Source organism: Gracilinanus agilis, chromosome X (genome assembly GCF_016433145.1).
Source record: "Gracilinanus agilis isolate LMUSP501 chromosome X, AgileGrace, whole genome shotgun sequence".
NCBI classification, from domain to species: domain Eukaryota; kingdom Metazoa; phylum Chordata; class Mammalia; order Didelphimorphia; family Didelphidae; genus Gracilinanus; species Gracilinanus agilis.
In genome coordinates, this window is record NC_058136.1 from 18,430,099 (window position 1) to 18,441,509 (window position 11,411).

The window sequence follows — 11,411 nt, forward strand, 5'->3', positions numbered from 1 at the left end:
TGCATGATAACACATGTATAACCCAGCTCTGAGAAGAGGGAGGGAAAAGAGGAAGGATCACACAAAGTTATGGATCACATAACTTTGGGAAACTTATGTGGAAATGTGTTATTACATGTAATTGGTAAAATAAAATATCTTTACAAAACAAAAAACAAAATAAAGGAGATGGCTTCTTTAATCCCAAACAAAGGTTCACTTCACTGTGTATCTCAGACAACTTTTTCAATGTCCATTAATCTGCTGCATCTTAGGTAACTCTGACAACTTCAGTAGTTTCCCATTTTTGAGAATCTACAAAAGTTTGAATGGAACACAGGGTAGAGCTATTATAATTGCAAGCTGGGCCTTCCTTTGGTCTTTATCCTTTCTTCTAAGTTGATCTTGGTCTTGACCTTTGCTCTAATTAGCCACTAGTCTGCCTGAAAATTATTCTTGTGGCTTGGAAACCACCCCCACGGTGCTGGGTATTTCAGGCATTGAGTACAATCTTTTCTTCTCAGAGTTCTCAAAATCATCAATTGATTGAGTTAGAAAATGCCTCTCATCAGTGACCTGTTTAGTTGTATTGATGGATCATCAGGAACAATACATAAAGAAGTTTTTGAAGAATGGGTGGCAATCCAAAGCATTTCTGCATGACCAGAGAAAAGAGATAGAATCAAACGAATGTCGGAAGCTGCAAACATAAAACAACTAGTTGGCACGACTGAACTGATGGACACTGGGAAACAAAAGCTCCCTGATGGCTCAGAAATACCAAATTCCTTCTATTTTACTTGGCAAATTGGGCCCAGATCCCCCAAAGAAGACTGTGTGTATCTATAGACATCTGGTTGTACAGCCAGTAACCTTGGAGGATGGCTGGGACAGTACATCATTCACATTGGTAGGAAGAAACAGAAAAAGCTATATGGGAGAGATTCAACTGATTACAAAGGATCAGTGCTCAAATGGATAAATGCCCTAAAAGCTTGTCAGCAAATCAAGATATATCTGTTGATGTCAAATTTTGTCATCAAGGCATGGAAGAATCTGGTTCTGAAGGTCTAGATAACTTGATTTTCACCAAAAAAAGACACTTTCTTCAAAGATGTGGACTATGTTTATATCTTTGACTGCTACTGGTTGAAGGAAAAGAAGCACTATATGGCTTCAGAAGAATTTGCTACTCTTTTTTTGTAGATGTGGAATGCTCTGACAAATACCTTCCTTCTGGTGTGAGTGGTGGTTCCTATGCATGAAGCTAGGTCAAATCTCATTACTCTGATGGACTCTTTGGTAAACAGAAAGGGACATATTCTCATTCTTCATATATATTAAAAAGGCCATGTCTCCTATTATTGAAGAAGAGCTTTGTTTGAAAGAATATGCAAAACACCTATATAGGCACACTGTTGCTTCTCATGACTCAGAGAAAGACATCTTCATGCATAGGTGTAGACATCTATCCCTTTCTGTCCATGGAATTGAAGGAGTCTTCCCTGAACTCTTCTCCCACCAGTACATATAAAGTCCAGATCAATGATTGGGAACTTTTTAGAGGAATGGGTGATGTGAGAAATGTCCTCAGGCACCATGGAGAGGGGGAGGGGAGTAACCCAGGGCCACATCCCTCTGGCTTTCTAGTAACAAACTCTGGTGAACTCTGTGCTGGGGCGATGGTGCAAGTGCCCACAGAGACGACTCTGAGTGCCCCCTTTGGCACGTGTGCCATAGGTTCATCACCACGGAGCTAGGGTAAGGTAGGCTCAAACTTCAAGACCAGGAGTGGCCAGTGTGTAACTCATAGCTCCAGGATGCTGGGAAGTCCTTTTCTCCCCTTTGTGAGATGTTCAAAAATTCTCCCTAGATACATTCTATTTTCTTTACTGGGCTCCTTGTGGAGTCATGAATCTCCATCTAGTCTGTCATTGGCTCCTGAGGCAGACACTGCCATCAGCTGATCAATAGATACTGCTAGTACATTGATAGGAAGATAGGAAGTGAAGCATCTTCTAGACACTTCAGAACTCTCAAGATCCTCTTCCAATCAAAGGAATGTAGGGAGGCAAATTGTCTTACCATCCCAAAGTACCCAAGTCCTTAGCTCTGGCTGGAAGCAAGAAGGATAGCTCTTTGAATAATCCATAGCCCCTGTTTACACATGTTTTATCCAAACTTGCAACTCCTTCAACATTTCAAGCAGTGCTTTACACATAGTAGGCACATCATTATTTTTAATGAATGTGTGAATAGGAGAAATAAGTACCTAGAGGTATTTAAGCTCTCAATCCCCAGTCTTTGCTTCCCATTGATTTTTATCCTGTACATCTCAGTCCTATTGAGTTGGAAAAGATATTTCAACTGCCTAATACCAGACTCAAGAGATTGTCTTTTCAGGGACAGAGACTCAAAAGAGGTAGCAGGATATGCCCTTTGATCCAGCCATACCATTGCTGGGTTTGTACCCCAAAGAGATCATAGATAAACAAACTTGTACAAAAATATTTATAGCTGCGCTTTTTGTAGTGGCAAAAAACTGGAAAATGAGGGGATGTCCTTCAATTGGGGAATGGCTGAACAAATTGTGGTATATGCGGGTGATGGAATACTATTGTGCTAAAAGGAATAAGAAACTGGAGGAATTCCATGCAAATTGGAGAGACCTCCAGGAAGTGATGCAGAGTGAAAGGAGCAGAGCCAGAAGAACATTGTACACAGAGACTGATATACTATGGTAAAATCAAATGTAATGGACTCCTGTACCAGCAGCACTGCAATGACACAAGACAGCTCTGAGGGATTTATGGTAAAGATGCTACCCACATTCAGAGGAAGGACTGCAGGAGAGGAAATATATAAGATAAACAATTGCTTGAATGCATGGGCTGAGGCGGACATGAATGGGAAATAGACCCTGAACAAGGACACATGTTACAACCAGTGGAAATGTGCGTTGGCCATCGGTGGGAGGAGAGTGGGGGGGTGAAGGGGAAAGTAGGGGTATAAAGTATGTAAACAGGTTAAAAACAAATATTAATAAATAAATACTCTGTAAAAAAAAAAAAAAGAAATAATGAAGACAACAGAGCCACTCAAAAAAAAGAGGTAGCAGGATAACTCTGGCTATTTCAAGTCTAATAGAGCTCCTCTCACCCTTGCCCTCTTTCTTCTTGTCCCCCCCAACCACCAAAGTAGTATGGTAGCTATGCAACTGTAATTGGTCATTGGCTTCCAGGCCTTCCTGGTGATCTTCTAACCCTTCCTCACCTACTTTCTATGACCCTGTGGGCCTACTCCCATATCTTTTTTGGCTACCGGCTAGGGATTTGAGCCAGTACAGCATACCTCCCCCCCCACCCCCCCCATCAAAGATCAGCAGCTTTGTAGAGGTGAGAGCCCTCCCTGTAATGCTGACTCAAATTCCGGCCTGGGCCCTGTTTCCAAGCCTGCAGGATCTAAAAATATCCAAACTTGCAGCTTCAACAGTTGGCAGTGGCCAGGCTATTTTGGGGCTTGGTAAGCATGGGGCTCAGGAACCCATAGATTTAGTTGAGGTCAGTGGGCTAGGAAAGGGGTCCCAATCATTGTGTCTATAAGGTCGTATCAAACATGTGTCATCTCCTACCCTGAAATCAACTGATTACATAAACAGAGATTTAGAGCTAGAAAGCACCATAGAAGCCATCTCATCCAACCTCCTAATTTTATAGAGAAGGAAACTAGGACTCCAAGACATTAAGAGTCTTGCCCAAGGTCATACATAGGACCAAAGCTATAGAACCAAAAGGGATCATAGCAGCCATTAAGCCATCCCTCTCATTTTATAGAGGAAGAAACTGAGACCCATGGAAGGGAAGTAGCATGAAGAAGTATTATCACCTAGAAGAGGGATTAAATTTATTCCGCTCCATCCCAAAGGGCAGAACCTAGAGCAACTGATGGAAGATTTAGGTTTGAGATCTAGAAAAGCTTTGTAACAATTAGAAGCCCTAAAAAGAAGAGTGGACTATCTCAGGAAGTGGTAGTGGTTTCCCCATAGAACAAGCAGTCAGTCAATAAACATTTATTTACTATGTATGGCAATTGAGTGAACCACACTGACTCCATCTCATGACTCAGTTCTAGAGCTAGCTCAGTTCCATTTCTATTCAATTATGGGTCTAGTCCAATTTCTGTCTTGTGAGAAAACTTTATTCAATTGTGGGAACTGGGAGAAAGCAATATTGCATTGTTAGAAACTAGCCCTACATGGCAGGGAAGCTGGATCATCTCTTCCTACTGTTTAGAGATTCTTCACTAAGGATCTAGGATATGCTGACCAGAAAACTGGTCAGAACCAAAGACTGATACAAGGAGTTTTCTCACAATTCTACATCTTAAACAGCCCATATGTCTTATCTGAAAATTGGCATTGTTCTAGTCAAACGGTTATTGTTCCTTTGATTGAATACAGACATTCCTAGGGGAGCAGAACACCTCTTTTTCTGATTTCAGGGAGTTGTACTTGTTCGCTCTCCCCCTCTCAACTTGGAAAGTCTCTAATATTTCCTCTAATTAGAAACTAGATTACCTAATTTTGTATCTGGTTTTTACCCTATTAGTTATTTTCTTGAATGAATTTGTCTTAATGCATTAGAAATCTATCTCCTCCTGTATTTAGGGTCCAGTGCCAAATCTGAGGAAGATCTGGTCCTTATTCTTCAATTGGCAAGCACTGCTTCAATCCCTGCCCTTTAGGAGCTCACAATCTAATGGATCATTTGTGAAGGATATTGCAATGTGGATTTCTTTTGAGGTGGGAATGAGACTAGATGGCCTCCGAGATCCCTCCTAATCAGAAATCCTTTGATTCTCTGTTTTGTCGACATTTTAAATCTTCTCCTGCACCTACAATCGTATTCTGCACATGATAGGCATGTAATCAGTATTTGCTATTGTATGAAGGCAGCATTTACATGGCATACTGAAATACTTTCCACGTGGTATTTCATTGGATCATCACAATAACCTTGTGAGGTGGGTACTATATTATCACCATTCACACAGCTGATAAATGTCTGAGGAGGTATTTGAACTCAGTTCATCCTGTCTCCAACTCCAATAGTCTATCCACTGTGCCACCTTGCTGTCACAAAGGATTAGAATCCATCCTGAGACCTAAGACTTGTGTAAATAGAACCCTCTTCCCCATCAGAGATTTGGACTTCCAGCTTGTCAGACCCAGCTTGGTCCTTCCTCACTTCTCCTCTTTGCAAGCCTGCTTGTTGCATGATGTGCAGGCACGGAGATAAAAGGTGTGTTGTCTGCCTCCCTCAGCCACTCTATTCCCTTGGAGGCGGTAGTGGAGCACCATGGCTGAAAGAGACAGCCATGTGGAAATCCACGTGGTCAGGGTTAGTTTAGATTAGACAAATCTCTATATATCTGCTTTCTCTATTTCAAGTGATTATTAACCTCCAGGAATTGATACAGAGTGAAATGAGCAGAGCCAGAAGAACACTGTACACAGAGACTGATACACTGTGGTAAAATAGAATGTAATGAACTTCTGTACTAACAGCAATGCAATGACCCAGGACAATTCTGAGGGACTTATGGTAAAGAACGCTACCCACATTCAGAGGAAGGACTGCAGAAGAGGAGACAGAAGAAAAACAACTACTTGAACGCATGGGTTGAGGCGGACGTGATTGGGGATGTAGACTCGAAACTACCACACCAATGCAACTATCAACAATTTGGAAATAGGTCTTGATCAATGACACATGTTAAAACCAGTGGAAATGCACATCAGTCAATGGGGGGGGGGGAGGGAGCTCGGGGGGTGAAGGGGAAAGTAAGAGCATGAATTATGTAACCATGTTAACTTTTCTAAAACATAAATACTAAAATTATGTTAAAAAATTAAAAAAAATAAACTCTATGGAAAATAAGAACCTGGAGTTATTAATTTAAATCTAACAAATTTAGAGAATAGGGACTTGGCGAACCTATCCAAGGCCGTTAGATTAAGAGCTTTTCCAAGAGGTTCCTTGAAGATACTTTCTGCTCAAAGACAGTATAGTCCAGCATCAGTCCTCAGTTAGAGCCTTTTGGATTGGCTCCAGAAATATTTGGGTGGAGTTTTAAAGTCTGTGTAGGATTTGACTGGCAAGGACAAAGACATAGGACTTATGCTAGGCACAGAGAACCATATAGGAAAGGCATAGAAGTGGAAGGATGAAGTGCATATTTGGAGTGTGAAGAATAGCTATTTGGCAGGAACATAGAATTCTCTTACACAGGGAGAGGGCAAGTCATATCAGATCAGGCCATAAAGGTAGAAGAACCCTAGATTGTGAGTAGCCTTGAATGCCAGGCAAAGGAGTCTTAACTTTACCCAGTAGAAGGAAGCCTAGTCAGGCACTGGTATGATGGTATGAAGGATCTAGAGATTGGAGAGGAGAGGGAAGGCCAGTAAGTTTGTTAGAAGATATCTAATAGTGCAGGGAAGGGGCCCTAAGGCTTGTGTTACCCATTTACCTAAACACCTCAAAAACACAGACTCCTACATTTTAAATGAAATGAAGTAATACAATGCATCATGATGACAATTTTCCCAAGTGACCATGTATTTTCAGCATTTAATTGTACTTTCAACTAGTGTCCAAAAAGTCCTTTGAGACTTTAGAAAACAAAAAATATGGAAAGTTTTTAGCACCTAACACAAAGGCTAAATTAGGTCCTTATAAAAGGTATTGAAATGTGATGGCAAACTTATAACATGGGTGCCAAAGATGGCACACAGAGTGCTCTCTGTGGACACTTGGCCACCCTCCCCCCACCCAGAGTTCATTACTAGAAAGGCAGAGGGATTCTGGTAGAGCTGCTCCCTTCTCCCACTCCACTGTGCCTGAGGACATTTTTTTCATATCATCCACCCCTCTGCCCAGCAGCCCAATGGGAGCTCACAGGAGGTAAGGTGAGCAGCCCTCCTGGACCTCTGATCCTCTCTCTGTTGACCTTTTGGATACTCATAAACCCATAGCTACCTCCTATCTCCTTCATCTGAAAGCATGAAAGGATAGACCCAACTGAGACAAAAGTAACAACAGGGCTGTACACTGGGAGGTCCTTTGACCTTGGTGGAGAGATAAAGGCCTGAGGACTCTCCCCACACTGATAACTTAGTCTTTTCCTTCTCACTTGAAGGAGGACCTCCAACTCCCTTGCTGTGGTTATTTGATGCCTTTTTTTCTCTTATAAAGATATTTTCTTTTACCAATTGCAGGCAATAACAAATTTCCACATAAGTTTTCCCAATTTATATGATCCAAACTGTCTCTCTCCCTCCTTCCCTCCCCCTTCCCGGAGCTGGCAAGTAATTCCATTTGGATCATCCGTGTATTATCATGGAAAACATATTTCCATATAGTTCATTTTTGTAAGAGAATAATTATATAAAATCAAACCCCCCCCAAAACCACTCCATGCCTTTTGAAGGTACCCCAGTTCCAATTATGCAATCAGTCATCAGTAGGCCTTTTCATCACACAGTTAGCAGACCAGAACCAGTTGCTAACTTCACATACTCCAATTTGGGGAGCCGGACCCTGCCATGATGTGTCAGGCATGCCTTTTGGGACACAGATTTAGAGTTTCTCCCATGTTGAGATTGCGTCAGACATGTCTGTTAGGCACGCTCACCAACCCACCCCCCACCCCCAACTCAGTTATATATTAATACCTTTCTGTTTCCTATAAACTCCACAGAGCAGCAAACAAAGGACTGTGGAGACCTGAGGGCCATTATTTTGTTCCTAGTCTAAAAGCAAGCTAATTGTTGTAATAGGGTACAGCTAATTCAATCTGCAGCTCCTGCTGTGAGAAAGGAAGGGAGACAGGATGGAGACGGTGGAGGCCTGAGTGAGATTCAACTCCTAAGGGAAGAGGGAGCAAAGAAAATCACCACCCACTAATGGTACACTAAGATTCTTCTCCATATTTCATTATTAAACTGACACTCATTTTTTCCAGGCATAAAAACATAAAAGCTTCAAAGTCGTTTTCGCAATTCATTCATTCATTGCTAGACATATTATTCATTAATTAACATCTTTTAAGCACCTACAACATACAGAACACTGAGCTTGGCACCAGAGAAGATCCAAAATTTGGCTAGGACTCAGCTCCTTCCTGCATGCAGTAGGGGAATAAGACAATGACACTAATAAGTGTACTCAGAAATATGTGAACTACCTGATTAGGATGTGTAAACAGCATACTAGATGACTAGAATTCTCACCTCCAAGTCCTGGGCCTGGAGTTCGGAAGTCTTTAGTTCAAATCTAACCTCAGAAATTTACTATGTAGCCCTATATAAGTCACTATCTGCCTCTACCTCAGTTTTCTCCACAGTAACATGGGGATAATAAAAACACTTACACAGGTCTGTCATCAGGATCCAATAAGATATCAACTGTAAAATTGTAGCACAGTGCCTGCCAGACTGGTATGTAACCTTGGGCAAATGACAGCCTCCCTGAGACTGTTTTTTCATATATGAAATGTGGATAATAAAAGAGTATTTATGTTGTTTGATACTGGGTTGTTGCTATCTCCAAAAGAGATAAAATGCCCTGAAAACCTCAAAATATTATATGTTAGTTATTATTATCTCATTCCTCTCAGTTTGTCTAAGGTCACACAGGCTAACAAATAGCAGAGCTGGGATTTGAATCTTTAATTCCAAGTGGAGAATTAAGGAACTCTCTAAGAAAAAATCCCCAGGGCCAAATGGATTCACAGGTGAATTCTATCAAACCTTCAAAAAACAACTAATGCCAATACTATACAAATTATTTGACATAATAAGTAAAGAAGGAGTCCTACCAAATTCCTTTTATGACGCAAATATGGTACTGATCCCAAAGCCAGGCAGGCCAAAAACAGAGAAAGAAAACTACAGACCAATCTCCCTAATGAACATAGATGCAAAAATCTTAAATAAAATACTAGCAAAAAAACTATAGCAAGTGATCACAAGGATTATCCACTATGACCAAGTGGGATTTATACCACATATGCAAGGCTGGCTTAATATTAGGAAAACCATCCACATAACTGACCATATCAACAAGCTAACAAACAAAAATCACATGATTATCTCAATAGATGCAGAAAAAGCCTTTGACAAAATACAGCATCCATTCCTATTGAAAACACTAGAAAGTATAGGACTAGAAGGGCCTTTCCTAAAAATAATAAACAGTATATATCTAAAACCATCAGCAAGCATCATCTGCAATGGGGACAAGTTAGAAGCCTTCCCAATAAGATCAGGAGTGAAGCAGGGTTGCCTATTATCACCTCTATTATTTAACATTATAGCAGAACACTAGCGGTAGCAATTAGAGAAGAAAATGAAATTGAAGGGATTTCAGTAGGCAATGAGGAGACTAAACTACCACTCTTTACAGATGATATCACGGTCTGCTTAAAGAATTCTAGAAAATCAACTAAAAAACTAGTGAAAATAATCAACAACTTTAGCAAAGTGGCAGAGTACAAAATAAACCCACATAAATCATGACCTTTTTAATATATTTCCAACAAAACTCAACAGCAAGAGTTAGAAAGATAAACTCCATTTAAAATCTTTCTAGACAATATGAAATATTTAGAAATCTATTTGCCAAGACAAACACAGGAATTATATGAACACGACTACAAAACACTTTTCACACAATTAAAAATGGATCTAAATGGGGGCAGCTGGGTAGCTCAGTGGATTGAGAGCCAGGCCTAGAGATGGGAGGTCCTAGGTTCAAATCTGGCCTCAGACACTTCCCAGCTGTGTGACCCTGGGCAAGTCCCTTGACCCCCATTGCCTACCCTTACCACTCTTCTGCCTTGGAGCCAATACTCAGTATTGACTCCAAGACGGAAGGTAAGAGTTTTTTTTAAAAATGGATCTAAATAATTGGGAAAACATTAATTGCTCATGATTAGGATGAGCTACGATAATAAAAATGACCATCCTACCCAAATTAATTTACTTATTTAGCGCCATACCTATCAAACTACCAAGAAACTTTTTTATAGAATTAGAAAAAATTATTACAAAGTTCATTTGGAAGAACAGAAGATCAAGAATATCAAGGGAAATAATAAAAAAATGTGAAGGATGAAGGCCTAACAGTACCAGATCTTAAACTGTACTATAAAGCAGTAATCACTGAAACAATATAGTACTGCCTAAGAGACAGAAGCGTAGATCAATGGGATAGACTTGGGGTAAATGACCTCAGCAAGATAGATAAACCCAAAGATCCCAGCTTTTGGGACAAGAACCCACTATTTGACAAAAACTGCCAGGAAAATTGGAAAACAATATGGGAAAGATTAGGTTTAGATCAACATATCACATCTTATACCAAGATAAATTCAGAATGGGTAAATGACTTAAATATAAAGAGGAAAATTATAAGTAAATTAGGTGAACATAGAATAGTGTACCTGTCAAATCTATGGGAAAGGAAAGAATTTAAGACCAAGCAAGAGATAGAGAATATTACAGAATATAAAATGAATAATTTTGATAGCATTAAATTAAAAAGGTTTTGTACAAACAAAACCAATGCAACCAAAATTAGAAGGGAAGCAACAAATTGGGGGAAAATACTTATAACAAAAACCTCTGGCAAAGGTTTAATTTCTCAGATTTATAAGGAGCTATATTAATTGTACAAAAAAATCAAGCCATTCCCCAATTGATAAATGGGCAAGGGACATGAATAAGCAGTTTTCAGATAAATAAATCAAAACTATCCAGAAGCACATGAAAAAGTGTTCTAAATCTCTAATAATTAGAGAAATGCAAATCAAAACAACTCTGAGGTACCACCTCACACCTATCAGATTGGCCAATATGACAGTAAAGGAAAATAATAAATGTTGGAGAAGTTGTGGCAAAATTGAGACATTATTGCACTGCTGGTGAAGTTGTGAACTGATCCAACCCTTCTTGAAAACAAGTTTGAATTATTCTCGAAGGGCCTTAAAAGAATGAATACCCTTTGATCCATCCATACCACTACTGGGTTTGTACCCCAAAGAGATAATAAGGAAAAATACTTGTACAAAAGTATATATTGCCGTGTTTTTTATAGTGGTAAAAAAATTGGAAAATGAGGGGTTGTCCCTTGATTGGGGAATGGTTGAACAAATTGTGGTATCTGATGGTGATGGAATATTATTGTGCTGTAAGGAATGATGAACTGGAAGATTTCCATGTGAACTGGAAAGACCTCCAGGAACTGATGCAGAGTGAAAGGAGCAGAACCAGGAGAACATTGTACACAGAGACCGATGCACTGTGGCACAATCAAACATAACAGACTTCTCTACTAGCAGCAATGCAGTGACCCAGGACAATCCAGAGGGAC

General features: G+C 40.0%; 1 pseudogene; it reads left to right on the forward strand.

Annotated features, from left to right (window-relative positions):
• Positions 1-537: 537 nt before the first annotated feature.
• LOC123253514 lies at positions 538-1,513 on the forward strand (annotated as a pseudogene).
• The last annotated feature ends 9,898 nt before the right edge of the window (positions 1,514-11,411 follow it).